This window comes from Hipposideros armiger, unplaced genomic scaffold (genome assembly GCF_001890085.2).
Source record: "Hipposideros armiger isolate ML-2016 unplaced genomic scaffold, ASM189008v1 scaffold_565, whole genome shotgun sequence".
NCBI lineage: Eukaryota > Metazoa > Chordata > Mammalia > Chiroptera > Hipposideridae > Hipposideros > Hipposideros armiger.
The window spans coordinates 178427-193959 of record NW_017731915.1 but is presented as its reverse complement, the minus strand read 5'-3'; positions in this window follow the sequence as shown (position 1 = coordinate 193959).

Sequence of the window (15533 nt, the reverse complement as noted above, 5' to 3'; positions counted from 1 at the left end):
TTGTATCTTTATGTGGCAAGATAGCAGAAAAATCAGTCAGACATTCCTCTAGCTTGGTTTGTTTAGAAAGCTATGAGGGGGCAGGGATTATTGTAACTGGAAGGCCACAGTTTGTAGGAATGTTAAAATGTTTCTACAACACCTAAGTGTTGGGTATTAAGATGATGCCATAAGCGACTCTGTGAATGATGGAAAGATATCTCCAAAATTCCATACCAGAAATGTATATTTAACTTTCCCTCAGCACCCCAAATGCCAAGGCTAATACAATGCTATCAGACACCAGGGGGCAGGGCGTGATGGAAAGGAAGTTAGAATGAAGAGAGACAACGATCATTCATTTGCTGTTAAAATTATCCTAATTTTGCTTTTTTTTATCTCAAATAAGTCGCCATATAAACACGTTTGAATGTAAGGAACACCAAACCTTAATCTTCACTAACTTCAAAGTAATCCAGTGTATTACTACAGGGTTAGAACATTCTGAAAAGATCTCTAAGCACATGCTGTGCTATAAAATATAGTTAAAGAGAACAATCATCCTAGAAAATATAGAATAAATCTGATAGACACATATTCTCTCTCCATATACCCCTGTGTACTTTCCTATCTGTTACAACTTTAAAATTTTGGTTTGAATATTTTTGATACTTAAACTTTTGGTTTGGAAATGAGTTCATTTATGGTAATTTATACAACAACCTGTGAATTGTAGAAGAACAGATGCATGCGAGTTTAGTTATCCTTTAAACCATTTCCCACATATATATAAACTTATGTAAAGATGAAAATCAGTATAGATAAATATAAAGATATAGGATTTGATATATAGACAAATTTAATCATAATAGAGACATAGTGGTAGTAATAACAGTAGAGGGATATTCAAATTATAGGCATAATGTTTTCAAATTGCCATGGTACTATCTTTGCTTTTACCCCGCAATCATTATTTCAAATAGTCATTTCATTTCCTCCATTTTTTTTTATGTAGTCCTTTAGGTCCTAAACATGTCCAAAATACTGAGAGTTATAAATGGCAATTAGAATGCCTTGAATTTCTACTCCACCAGGTAGGTACTGTTTAAAAAAAACTAATATAATTTTTCAACTAACAAGTAAATTTTAGGGATTTTATATATTTAGGATCATTGTTAACAGCCATAAGTTGATTTTTTAATTAAGATTTCAATTCTCAGCTGGGATGGAGCTAATGAACTACTCAGGTACTTACCCTGGAATTGGCTCAAATTCATGTTAATGTTATCCTTGCCAAATAAAAGACACTCCCAAATATACATTTTATGTAATGTATTGCTTTACTGTAAGGTCCAATGAGTTCTAATATATTATTTAAAAAATAAATATCAAGCTCAAAAATGTAAGAATTTATAAAATAAAAATATCCTCCTCAGACCCCTTTCACTCACTGGAAGTAACTAGTGTTAGTACTGTCGTGTTTATTCTTCTAGTTATGGCCTCCACACTTTGAAATAAAAGGAGTGAAACTATATGAACTTTTTGGTACCTTGATTTTGTTTTATTTATACTATAGATATTTTTTATCTAGAAATTTTGGTGATTCTTACAAGAATATGCATCTCACTTTACAACCTAAAATAGAAAAAAACTAGTATTTTGATTTTTACTTCATGTATTGAATTTTAAGCATTCATTCATTTATGAATAAGATCTCTATTTAGACTGTCGTTCTTTATATTTAAAGATATAGGGATTTGCCCTCTGTTTTTTATTTTCCCATCACTTTCTACCATCATATTTCTTCATAGTCTATAGGAAAACACAATGACATGTCTCTATTTATAGACAGCCCTTATTTTATAGGTGGCCTTTTTAATTGATGCAATTCTTAAAGCCCCTTAGCTTTTCACATTGGAAAACAATGTCTCTCACAAAACTGACAAAACAGCAACTCATGTAGTGTTGTATAAAAGTGATAATTATAATCAAAGGTTTAGGTAAGTCAGTACAGACAGACAAGTTACTGTTCTTGGTATAAAATATTTTTACCCACATGTTTAATTTGGGCATAATGATTTGCATGCTTGTATGTATATAAGTAATCAGCTACCACAGCTGATTACCTTTTGAAAATTAAATGAACCATTGCCTTTCAAATATATTTATTCTACATAAAACACCCAGTAATAAGAGATTTAATTTCACAACTTCACAAATTTTAATTTTATTTGATCTAAGAAAGAAAAAATAAACTGATTAACAACTTCAAATCAGATTCTTAAACTACTAAATCCAAACTAAATCTGATTATTAACTAGCTGCATATTCTACTTACATCTTACATAAGGCAGGAATCATGATGGAGGTATCATGGTTCTAGGTTAACACATGAATATCAAATCATTCAGGTATGTGTTTGAATGCCAGCTTTAACAACAAATAAGTGTTTTCAACTATAAAATAAGATAATAATCTCTGCCTAGTTTGATTTTTATAAAGAGTAAAAGGGAATATATATTAAAGTTGCTAAAGCTGCATACATAAAAAGCAGTCAATACATGATAGGTATTTTTAAATAGCTCGTTTATCTATAGAATTGTTAAAGACTATATAATTTATATTATGTAAATAAATATTTGCCAATCAAATAATTTAATTCTCTTCCATCTGTATTCTTTCTTTGTTCTATGCTGATGTTAGATGAATTGATATTCAGAACACACGTAAAGATAGGTAAAGATTTTCTGTCAGAGAAGTACCCTTAAACATTATAATTATTTGATTGCTTTGGATGTATTACACATAGAATAATAGCTATTTGAGATTCAATTGTATACCATGGTATACCCCTTGGCATGCTACAAATCATTATTTAGGGCCTAGTAGATTGTAAATCAATTCAACCGGGGCCTCCAAAACCAAAATGCCTTTTTGTAAATTATTCTAGTTTTTTATTTTTAAAGGCATCATCCCTCCTTTGCCTGTCACATCATACCTAGAGAGTGATAAGGTCAGCTTTTCACAGGCTTGGCAGCACATGCTCTGCGATTCCTTAGATCACAAACCTTCAATTACTTATTTTTCAATGTGTAACCTATTAATGTGTTCACACATCATGTGTACTCACAGAGTAGTCCCATTCGTTCCTAAATATACCATTCTTTTTTCTCAGGACCTCCAATTTAAGCTGTTTCCAGTAGTAATAAGCCTGTCATAATTTTTTCCCCCAAAATGTATCCAACAGCACACATTTGGAATATTATTAATCTGGTTAAGGGTCCATCATGTGTGTTTTTTTTAATGTGCAAAGTAGTTTGACATAGAAAGGCATTGCTAGTTTAAATTGAGTGTATGTAGACCATATTCTAATAAACTAAAATTTCTATTTCACTCAAGTATTTCAAAGAGCTCTTATTTTCTGGTTATATCACCGATATGATATACATGGATGTGATGCAAATATTGCATTGAATATTCCTGTAAACAAAGGGTCAGCCTTGTTGGAAAGACAGTTGAGGAGGATAAAATATTGTAGCAGCATTAACATTTTGTGAAATAAATAATTGAGGTTTTTAAGATTCAGCTACAGCTTGAAAGGAAGATGTATCAGTGGTAATGGTGGGTCAGGTGCTGCGAGTCCCCATAATCGATTTGTGTAGTCAAGAGGAGAGCATATGCCAGTCTTTGGGCAGGATATTTAAGCCTGGAGCAGGGCGTGAATTTTGTCCCTGCACAGGACAGGGAAAGATACTGGCAATCGTAATATGAAACCATTGTGGATACACTGTGGATATTCAGTGGTCTTTATACAGGATAAATGATGACCCTCCCTCATCAATAACACCAGCAATCTTTGGGTAACCTTTATGCCAGTGAAATTGTTTATTATTCTTTATAGACCATTGATGGCATATACCAGAAACATACTGTTTTCCTTGGGAGTGTAGCTTTAACATGCAAGGAATTTTTACTTTTTCATCTTGGCCATATTCATATCCATTACTTGTATTCTAATAAAACAAAACTATACCCAGCTAAATCGGTTCTGCTCAATTAAAAAGAAATACAGATATTGAATGATGATAATATGACTTGAAGTGTTAAAAATGTGGGGGCTTGAAGCCTTCCTGATACCGTGCAGTGGTAAACAGTACAGTGGGCATTCCTGTGCCATGTGGTGGAGAGCAGGGCAATAGGCCTGGAGAGCACTTAGCCCAGCTTATGGGATCACAGAAAAGACCACAGGGCATAGATAAGCTCTGAAGTGAGGCTTAAATGATAAGTGACAGTTAAGGAAGCAAACATGGGCACATATTTGTCATTTGCTTTTCTTATAAAGGATTTTATTTTTGAATATAGATTTAATAAGAACTATTCTCTAGGTCCATCTACTTAGTAAAACCAATTTGCTGGTCATATGTATGCTTTTCAAAAATTATATAATTTTAAAACATATATCTGTAATAGTTATCTAAAATTTTGAAAGCAGAGGGCAACCGGCATATGTGTGTTTACCTACTATTCATGTATTGTTATTTCTCACAAGTATTTTAAATAGTATATTATCACTTTTTAAATTCTTAATCTTCATCAATGTGGCTTTCTATAGCTAATAAATGTGAGATTATTGACATCTTCAATTAATTCATCTGTAAGATATTTTCATAGGTATTGCGTTAATGTCACTATTCTGAGAGGCTAATTTCCACAAATATTTTGCAAGACAAAACTCATGAATGGTTGACCAAGTTTTTATACTGCTGGATTTTTGCCTTTACTTGTTTCCTCTTTGTATAGAGTATATCTATCTAATGAAAAATAGTAACTCCATTTGAATATTCTTCCCACAATTCAATATTTCAAATTACAATTGCATGACTTAAAAATTGAATCTTCATAAGTGTTTGAACACTCACCACCTAATTTTTTAGTTCCTATGATGCGATGTCAAATAAGCAGGGAAGATGTCATGAACTAAAGTGCTGAATGCTACGTTCAGCTTGTGAGGGCATGGAGCAGGCCTATTTTTGCAAACTGTACTTTAAAATTTGCAGTTTACAAAATTTTTCAAAAGCTTTTTTTTTTTGCCATTCTATTTGTAAAACACTTTCACCAATAATTTCTAGTTGTCTTTGAACAAATACGAAGAAAATTGAATACATTCACTTATTAAAAATATCTTATTTTGTGATACAAAAGGTGAATTATAAGAATTCTCCAAAGAAAGACAAATATTGTTTTAAAAAATTATGCTGATTATCAGAAATAGAGAAATCTTGTACTATACGCTGAATTATGAGTTTTCCAACAAACTGCTTAAATAATTTTGCCATTCGGTTACTATAATACACACAAACACACATACGATTTATATATATGCCAATTAGTAGCATGTCATAGCTTTTGGGGGGAGAATTATAATTGACATGTGCACTACCAATAACGCCCATTTTATTTCTACTCTATGATGGTTAATTTTATGTGTGAACTTGGAGAGTGTTTTCGAATGAGATTAAAATTTAAATATGTGAATATTGGATAAAGTACATTGCTTTGTACAGTGTGGGTAGGTCTTATGTGATCAATTGAAGGCCTGAATAGGACAAAAAACCAGCAAGAAGGAATTCTCCAGCAAACTGCCTTCAGACTATCAGCAGCCTGTATTTCACACTGCGGATTTGGACTTGACAGTCTCCATGTTGTTTGTGAGCCAATTCCTCATAATAAATATCTCCCTCTCTCTCTTTCTGTAATGACAGACACACACAAACACATTATATATGTACATATGCACATGTGCACAGACACACACACATACACACACACCCACACACACAGGGCGCCAAAAAAAATGTAAACACAGTTCAGGAAAAGAAAAAAACTGTATAAAATTGTAATAACTCAATATATACTGATAAGAAAAGATGAATACAATCATATGTATTGTTTATATATTTTTTCTGCACCCCTGGTATGTATGTATGTATTTATATTCTGCCCCAAACTTTTTATTTTATTTGTGCTATCAGTGAAAACTAAACTTCCATCCTCTGTTAACATTTCGAGTGAATTTATGAAAGCATTCAGAATGTATCCTTTTGACAGACTAATCTCCAAATTTGATTTGGCTAATGATTGATGAGAATACACACACCCACGAAGGTGTGAGAAGATTTATTGCACACGTGAGACTTTCTGGAGAGAGAAGGGCAGGCTTCTCAACAGTGGCCCAAATGGTCTGCGCGTAGGGAAGTGAGTGGCTCTGATACTTACCATGCTTGGAAGGTGGGAGCTGGGGTAGGGCAGGGGCGTGTGGCCACACACAGACAGGGATGTGCATTGTGTGTATGAATTTCCCCTAATGACAAGGGACGGGGTGTGTGGGTTTTTTCATCCCTTTGCCCAAAGGTGGAACAAGAGAGGAAGTGGGAGGGGTGGAGCTTGAAAGCTCTCAGGGATCAAACATCAAAAATGGAGACAGGCTCTTTATTATAACCATGGATCCATAAATTAGATGCAATATCAACAGATGCCTGAAATGAGTTTACTCCGTATTTATAAGATCTGACATCACTGATATAAAACTGGCATAAATTTACTGTTTACCATTTTTTTTCTGCTAATAAAGCCAGCACATTAAAGCTACCTTTTACCTTTACTTATCTGCACAAGAAAATTTGGAATTAAAATGAGGAACATTAATTTTGAAGGAAAGCTTTTTAAATTTAAATGTCAAGTTCTACTTCGCAGAGTGATGTGTAAAATGCACATCCTGCTTCTAAGTGTGCTTTATCATCATTTTAAGCACCATCTTAAAAATGTAACTGCTTCTTTGGCAGATTTATTTTTTCTCAGTCACCGATGTGGTCAGTGATATCACTACAATTCCCACAATAGATGGCAAAGCTCTACAAACATTTTGTAGAAATTATACATTCATCACAAACTTCCTTAAGAAGAGAAGAAGCTTGGCAGCTTATTGTTATTGAACAGGAACTTCCTTCTTATTTGTTTTTAGAGCTCATTGCTTCTGAAAGGATTTATTGAACCATAAAAATATATCATTTATCAAATAGTAAAATGAAAAAAATAGTAGATTTACACCACACAATGAATTACCAACACGCTGTGGTGAGAGTGTTCAGGCTACTCCTTCCGTTGATGACAGTCTTTTTAGCCTCTATATTCTGTGTATATTTTGTGAACTTTAAACGTGTAATCCCTCCTGTTTCCTTCTGACCCTGCAGTGTGGCAGCTTGGCAGCAGGATACGTAGTAAATTCGGCCGGGACCTCAAGGGGCAGGAGCCTGGAATTCTCCCACCATCACTCAAGATAGGAAGTCGTTAGATTCTAGAAGTGCCTGTTAAGCGTGGTTTGTTTTTGGTAACCACTCAGCCCACGGTTCTTCAAAGATAGTGTTCTCTTGAACTGAAAAGTGTTGGACGTGGCTATATCATTACACATACTTCCGACGTCAGCACCAGTTAACACGAAACCATATGCATGAGTTCCTTGCATACCACCAGGCAAGACTAGAGTAGAAACTGGAAGAAGTGAGGTGGACCCTATCCACACTGGCTGCTTTAATGCCACTAGTACTAAAACATTTTTCCTTAAAAAATCGAGAAACATTGGGTTAACATAATACTAAACTGACCAACAGATAAAGCAGGGGTGTGCCAAGAAAACCAAGGGGAAGTTCGTTGCATCCACGAGGAAAGTGGGACTCTTATCCTAGAGCTCAGTAACTACAGTTCCCAGCATAATTTAAACAGTAACTGCCGGAGCCTGGGTTTGGATTCAGACATTGTGATGCCAAAGCTTGAGCTCCTCACCAGTACATGATAATGTGGCTTGAAGACAGGTAATGCTAAGGTAATCAAAAACACTGTGACGACTAGAAAGAACTGAAAAGTGAGCAGTAAGCAGCATCAAGAGAGAAGGCGGAAGTAGAAGCAGGTGGCTAGTAACAGGATTTCTTGAAAGGATGAACAGATACTGCAACAAATGTATTGTCCTTATTGCTCAGGTTTAGGGACTCAATTTCTGAGAGCCTTAGCCCAAATTCACTTATCCAATCTGTTAACAAAGTGATTACTTAAGACACAGTACCAGCTTCGTGTGAAACTTTTCTAGATGGGAGGGTGAAGCAATGAATGAAGTAGCCATGACCACATGGAGTTTATGAGACACAGAAGTAGACAAGTGTTCAGTTAGCACCGCTTTGGCTCAAACGTTTTGACAGAACACTCCTCTTTGATAAGATACCAGTAAAAATGTGTAAGCATGCTTAAGAGAGGTTTTGAAACCTCTGGGGAACTAAGGGGCGACCAGCATCACTAAAGGAGAGAAATCACATGGAAAGTGATGAGACGTGAAGCTGGAGAGTGAGGTAGTGGGTTCATTTTCAGAGCTGTCCTTGGAAAACATGGCTTTTGGATTCTAACCTTTAGACAGTGAACATTTACTAAAAAACTTTAACCAGGAACATGACTGAACAGGAGCTGAGTTTTTAAAAGGTCAATTTAGAAAATTTGTAGGCATGCAAGAGTAGATGCAAGTAAATGAATAAATGTGAAAGTATTAGTGAGAAATAGGGTAAGACTCCATGTAAGGCAGCAGCAGAGGAGATGGAGAAAAGCTTAAATGGCTGGAGTGCAGAACACTCTAAACTGCTCAAAATATGTGTCAAAATATAAGCCAAAGATAGGATGGGGTGTGGCACCTATGTCAGTCTGCTAAGGCTGCCATAGCAAAGTACCAACAACTGGGGGGCATACACAACTGAAATATTTTGTCTCACAGTCCCGGAAGCTCTAAGTCCAAGATAGGCAGGGAAGGAACGATTGGTCCAGCCCTCTCTCGATGGGTTGTAGATGGCCATTTTTTTCCAGTGTGTATGTCCCTTCATATCATCTTCCCTCTGTGCATATCTCTTTAAGAGACATTCTTTTTTCTCTTTTCTTTTTTCTTTTTATGAACACCAGTGACACTGGATTAGAGGCCTATTCTAATCCAATATGATTCCATCATAACAAAGGACAGCAGCAAAGACCCTATTTTCAAATGAGGTCACATTTTGAGGTGCTGGGAGTTAGGACTTCAACGTATGACTGTTGGGGAGAAATAATTTAACCCATAATAACAACTATTTAGAAGAATATGACTACTGTATGATTAATTATAGACATTAAGTATTCTGAACCATAGGGTTTTGAAAGCTAGTCTAAAGGGGAGTGTGGGCCTGAACTGTTTCAGGCCCAGGAGAGTCTACATTTATTTGATAAACAAGAGTAAATGTGTGTGTGTGTGTGTGTGTGTGTGTGTGTGTGTGTGTGTGTACACACGCATGTGTGTGAGTGAATGTTTGTGTTTGCATACACAGGTTTGTCTCTACATATAGGTGTAAGGTCCAATTTCATCCCTCATTCATGAATTTCTAAGTAAAACGGAAAGATACTAGAACTTCATTTTGTTGGATATCCTGATTATCAGAAATATAAACTTTACCCAGAGAAAACCTGTTACTCAGTATTTCCCTATCAGAGTGACAGAAGAAAGACAGGAAGGAAGGAAGAAAGAAAGGTCTTTTGGTGACATTTATTTTCCTTTGTGCTAAGAGCTAGTTATGGGTAGTGTGAAGATAGAAAGTTAGCAATGGGGGAGGTTTGGAGAGAATGAAGACCCTTTGAAGTAGTTATGGTGAAAGGGTCAGTTGCTTCAATATGCTGTTTTAAGCTGCCCTGTCTGTTACTGGCTGCCTCCCACATCAGTGAATCTCTCTTTACACTTTCATGACTAGGCAGAAAAGAACTAAACTGCCTTAGTAGAATTTTCTCATTCAGAATAGTAGTTATATCAGCTTTATTCTTGCTCACAAGGCTGGACCTGCCTTGCAATTTTTGTTCAGGGTTTGTACAAATTTCAGTTAACCTAGTTAAAAAGGAAGAAAACTTTGATGTACTAGTTACCTTTGTCATTAGTATTTCCATTAAATATAATGTTTTCATTTGCAATCCTCTACAAATAAAATGTAACATTTCTATATAAGGAAAAGAATAAAATAAATTAGGGGAAAAAAATCCAGTTGCCAGCAGCACTGGCTCCTAACAATAGCCAAGCCGATCTATAAAACACCCCATGAAAGACTCCTATAAAACACCCCACGAAAGACTCCGTATCTATTTTAGGGCTGCTGGATTGTTAACATGTAATCCGTGACAGTTAGCTACTTGAATGGAAGTATGAATGAATGTTATTATATAAAATGTGTTAAACTATAAAGAAAATAGATAAGCGAGAGTTAAAAGTAGTAGGAGAAAATAATGGAATAAGTCAATCAAATTAGTATGGGCTTAAAGTACGTACTTTTTTACCTTTTGTTTCATCAAACTAAAGTGGCTATTTAGCTATCTGAAGCGAATTAGATCATTTGTATTATCTCCTTTTTAATACACTAAAATTCAGCATGCAAAGAGAAAGCTTGCTTTTTAAACTATAGAGCACAGGTGTTGAAGAGATTTAGCCAATTCCTCTGCCGTCTTTGAATAAAGCTTCTCTACATTTAAAATATGAAGATGGAGCCAGCAGTTCTGCCTAAGTCCTAGAATTATAAGCTAAATGCAGCTACATAATTTTTGAAGGTAAGAATTTCTGTGATTTAAATATCTACCATCTGCTTTATATTTCTTCATATCTAATGAAATGCAATAATTATGAAAAATCTCCAGTTGTTCAGGCAGAGAACTGTGTTTATTTCATTGTCACCTAACCACAGCACAGAAAAATGAGTTTTTGTGCAGATTTGCTGTTCTCTTCCACTTTGAACTTAAATACATATTGCCTATGTCACTATCTAAGTATCTCCACAAATATTATTTTGATATTATGTTTCATAAATAATTAACTAAAATAATTTACATAGTTAAAACATGCAATTGAGTAAAGCAATGAATACATAGTGTTATGAATATTGCCAAATAATAGTTTTGAACCAATTTAGATTGAAGGAATTAATGTAAAATATGTTTTTCTTATAAAAATATCTGCTCATAAATATGCTCATTTTTCATATATACTTAGAGAATAATGAAAATTCATTAATTAGACAGATAGAAAATAGTAGTTTATTTGTAGGTATGTATAGACTGATTTTAGGGTAAAAAATATATTTTCTGTTTTATCTTGTATCACCACTGAAATGAGAAAGATATTTACACTAAATTTGTAATTAGTAAATGACAGTACTTGCATCTGTTTTGTAATCAGAATCATATTTTGCAACCTTATATTTCTTTGCTATGTCACCATGACAATTAATATACTAGAAAGTAAAACCCATGCCCTTAAACTCCACATGGTACCCCTACCTGTTAGACTATAGGGTCAGTTTTTGTCAGTAAAATATGGAATTTTTTCTTACCTGAATTTTCCTAATTTGAAAAGACTGTGTGTATTAAACCTAAAAGAAAGCAAATTAAAATGTTCAGCTATTTGCTTCTAGCTATTGGTTATTATTCCTAAAAACTATTAATCACTTATACCTATATGTAATTATATTATCATTAATAGGAAAAATATATTGAGTTATTAATACATAGCAGGCACTTGGCAGTTCAGTTTACATGCATAATCTCATAAAATTATGCTGACATAAAATTACAGTGAAGCTGATACAATTTTTATCCCTGTTTTATAGGTGTGGGAAATAAGGTATAGAGAGATGAAGAAAGTAGAAGAAAGAAATTGACAGGAAGAAGTGCAGAAATTGAGAGAGAAGGAGAGAGACACAGAGAGAGAAAACCAAGAACCCCAAAACTTTACAGAGAAATGTTTTTTCCTTGCCATCCGTACAGCTGTTGAACACCCATTAAAGCCACAAAGATCAGTTTTTCCAATTAAGTGACTACACTGCATTATTTGATACGGTCATTAAAAATAAGCAAGGATTTTGAACTTAATTTTAAAAGAGTTGAGATCCAATTTAGACTTCTAAACTAAGGAATGACCTAATTTTATCAGTATTTTGCAAGTTCAGTATAACAGCAGCACTAAGAATTCTTGCACAAGACTCACCTGTAGGTGCTGAAAGAGACTGTATTTCGGAGGTAGACACGAATACAATCGGAGATACCTCTGAGACGGGGAGAGTGAATAAAAAGGATGACGTTCCCTACTCACAGTTCTAGTTTGAATAACTGGACTGAGATTTGTTTTACTGAAAAGAGGGAAGAAACGAGGAGAAAGAGCAGGATAGTTAGATTTCTCAGAGACTGTGTGTCAGGCACTGTGCCTGTGAAGAAATATATATATTTCTTCATTTTATTGTTATAACAACTCAAGAGGGGGGTACAGTTATGACTTCCGTCCACACGTGAAAGCTGATTCAGACAGGTTGCAAATTTTGTAGAAAGGCACAGAGCTAGTAGATGATTTGCCAGTGTCTCTGATAAGGTAGTAGGTAGACCTTATACCTCCAACAAAAACAAAGCAGGTTAAGTAATGTTGGCCGTGTAAATGGGATAGCGCCACAGTGACTAACACGTAAGATTTCAGCTGGGTAATGAATGTATCCTAGGCTTTAAATTATCAGTGGAACATATATGCTTGTAAATTCTGCAAAATGATTCCTCATTAAGAACATGGATGAAGATGACAGGGCATGCATCAAAAACTGGAAATTCTTGATCTATGGGTTCTATGTGCTCTTCATATTGTTTTATTTTCAAATTGAGAAGTGTTGTTCTACAACAGGTGTTTTTAAAATTAATTTAACTGACAATGCCTTTTTTTTTTTTTGAGAGAGGTTTTCCCTTCAAATCTACCGTTCTGTGCTGCTTAAAGAAAAAGATCAGGCAAGACAAGGCTTGCATTCCCATCCAGCAATAAATGAAAGGTGCCATCTGACCCTCTGGATGAAGCGTGTACCCTGGGCTTTGTCAATTTCTCCCTCGCCTATTGTGTCCGCACTTTAAACCCAAGCTTGCATTTCCCATGCCTGTGCTGACTTCACTCATTAATTCATGGAACCTATAGACATTTGGCTGTTCAACTCAGGGCCTGGAGAAAAGAATCAGGAAATGAAAATTCGAAACTTAGAGAAACTAATTTAAACTAGGAACAAGAATGTTTCAGGAATGAGGAGTAATTAATTCTGTTCATTGTAATCTTGCAATTATAAAAATGTCTACTTAAACGTTTGTTCCTTCAGAACGTAAGTGCCAAATAAGATTCTATTAACCCTGGTACAGGGTTAATAAACCAGATGAACCAGGTTTCTGCTGGGGACAATGGTCAAGCAAATAAGAGAGAGAATCAAGAATAGGACATTTATATAATCGGTGACAAATAAAATAAAAAGTTTTATACCACGGGACAGAAGAAACCCAGAATGAATGTAATGCTTATAGTAGGTATCTTTCTTTAGATGCTGATGATTTTATTAATTTTAAGATTTTTCCTTATTTTTCTAATTTCTATACCATGAATATATATTACAATGTAATTACTTAGTATGCAAGGTTGGACAATTAAGTTTGTGAACTCATCTTAGAAAAAGTGTCACATACCTCACTGCTGAATATCACTATGGTCACCTTTGTAGGACTCCCCTTGGGAAGCTATGCACCAATGCCAGCACATAGTCCGCCTTTCAAAGCAATTTTGAAACTCTTTTTCTGGAATGGCCATCAGAGCTGTCATCACATTACCCTTAATGTCCTGAATGTCATAAAAAAATGTCTTCCTTTCAATATTTCCTTTATCTTTGGGTAAAGAAAGAAGTCATTGGAGGCCAGATCAGATAAGTAGGGAGGGTGTTCCAATACAGCTATTTGTTTACTGGCTAAAAACTCCCTCACAGACCGTGCTGTGTGAGCTGGTGCATTGTCGTGATGCAAGAGCCATGAATTGTTGGCATAAAGTTCAGGTTGTTTTAACTTTTTCATGCAGCTTTTTCAGCCCTTCCAAATAGTAAACTTGGTTAACTGTTTCTCCAGTTGTACAAATTCATAATGAATAATCCCTCTGATATCAAAAAAGGTTAGCAACATCATTGCAAGAAGTTCACAAACTTAATTGTCAGTCATTGTATTATTTCTAAAAGTAAAGGAATATTTTGTATTTAAGGTATTTCATAAAGAGACTTTATAGGATTCTCAAATCCTTTGAAAAAAGTTTAAGCATCCATGGTATGCTGACTTTATCCACAAATAAGAAAACTTCAAAATCCCTAGACATCCACCCAGCTGTTTCTAGCTTCTGTTATATTTATACTGATTTATCTAGCATGGCATATAATTAGTTGTTTGGGTTATTGAATAAAGCCTGACTGTATTTGATTATGATTCAGAACACATTATTTATACTGTCATTATGAAGGCAGCCCGGGCCAAGGTACATTTCAACTCCTTTTTACTGAGGAAAACATGTAAAAAAAACCGGTACATAGCCTTCCCCAAAACACTATAAATTATTTGCTATATGCGTTTAATGAGAACATTATGTGTTTTTAATTAAAAATAGATGTGCTTAGAGAGTTCTCCTAAAATACACATATCCATGTAACAATATCTGACTATAGAAGTTTTCACAGCCTAACTCAAAGCCCATGTTTATGGAAATTTCCCTCTTGAGTTTCATTAAAAGGGATTAAATTGATTTATATTTACAATGCATATGGTATATCTTGTACAGTTCCATCTATTTGTAATGTTGGGCAAGGTAAATATTTGAGAAAGAGCAAAAGAAAAGAAGAAGGTGGGAGGTATAGTTTATGAATTTATTCTCCATTAGGACCAAGGTTTTTTTTTAATTTTTATTAAATTTATTTGGGTGACATCAGTTAGTAAAATTACATAGGTTTCAAGTGTACATTTCTATAATACATCATCTCGATATCACATTGTGTGCTCAACATCCAGTCAGTTCTCCTTCCATCACCATATATTTGACACCCTTTACTTTTATCTACCTCCCCCCTTACCCTCTGGCAACACTATTGTCTGTGTCCGTGAGTTTTTGTTTGTTTGTTTGTCTTGTTGGTTTGTTGCTTGCAGTTTTATATCCCACATGTGAATAATGTCATATGGTCCTTGACTTTTTCTGTTTGACTTATTTTGCTTAGCATGACAGTCTGAAGGTCCAAGGTTTTAATATATACCATCACTTCAAATACTATAGTGTTTTACACCAAATCTAAGATGATATGCTTGTTCAGTGTTCTCTACCTCAGTATTCTAGACTGTTTGACAGGCCTAAAGTTGTTGCTTCTTTGCTTTTTAAAAAAAATTTTTTTTTTCTTTCCTCTCTAATAAAATACGCCCCCTACCTCGAATCCAAAGTAACTGAAGTTAGCTTTCTTTTAAAAACAGCAGAGGCACATATGAAGACGACTTGCACGCAAGTGCTTAAGGAAAATTTTCAGCTATACTTAGCTCAAGAATCTCTTTTCAGTAGAATATTTTATGAAAGTTATAAATATGAGACCAAACTTTGCCTTATACTCTTCAATCCAGCATTTCACTAAAATGTCACAGTATAGTTTAGGAGT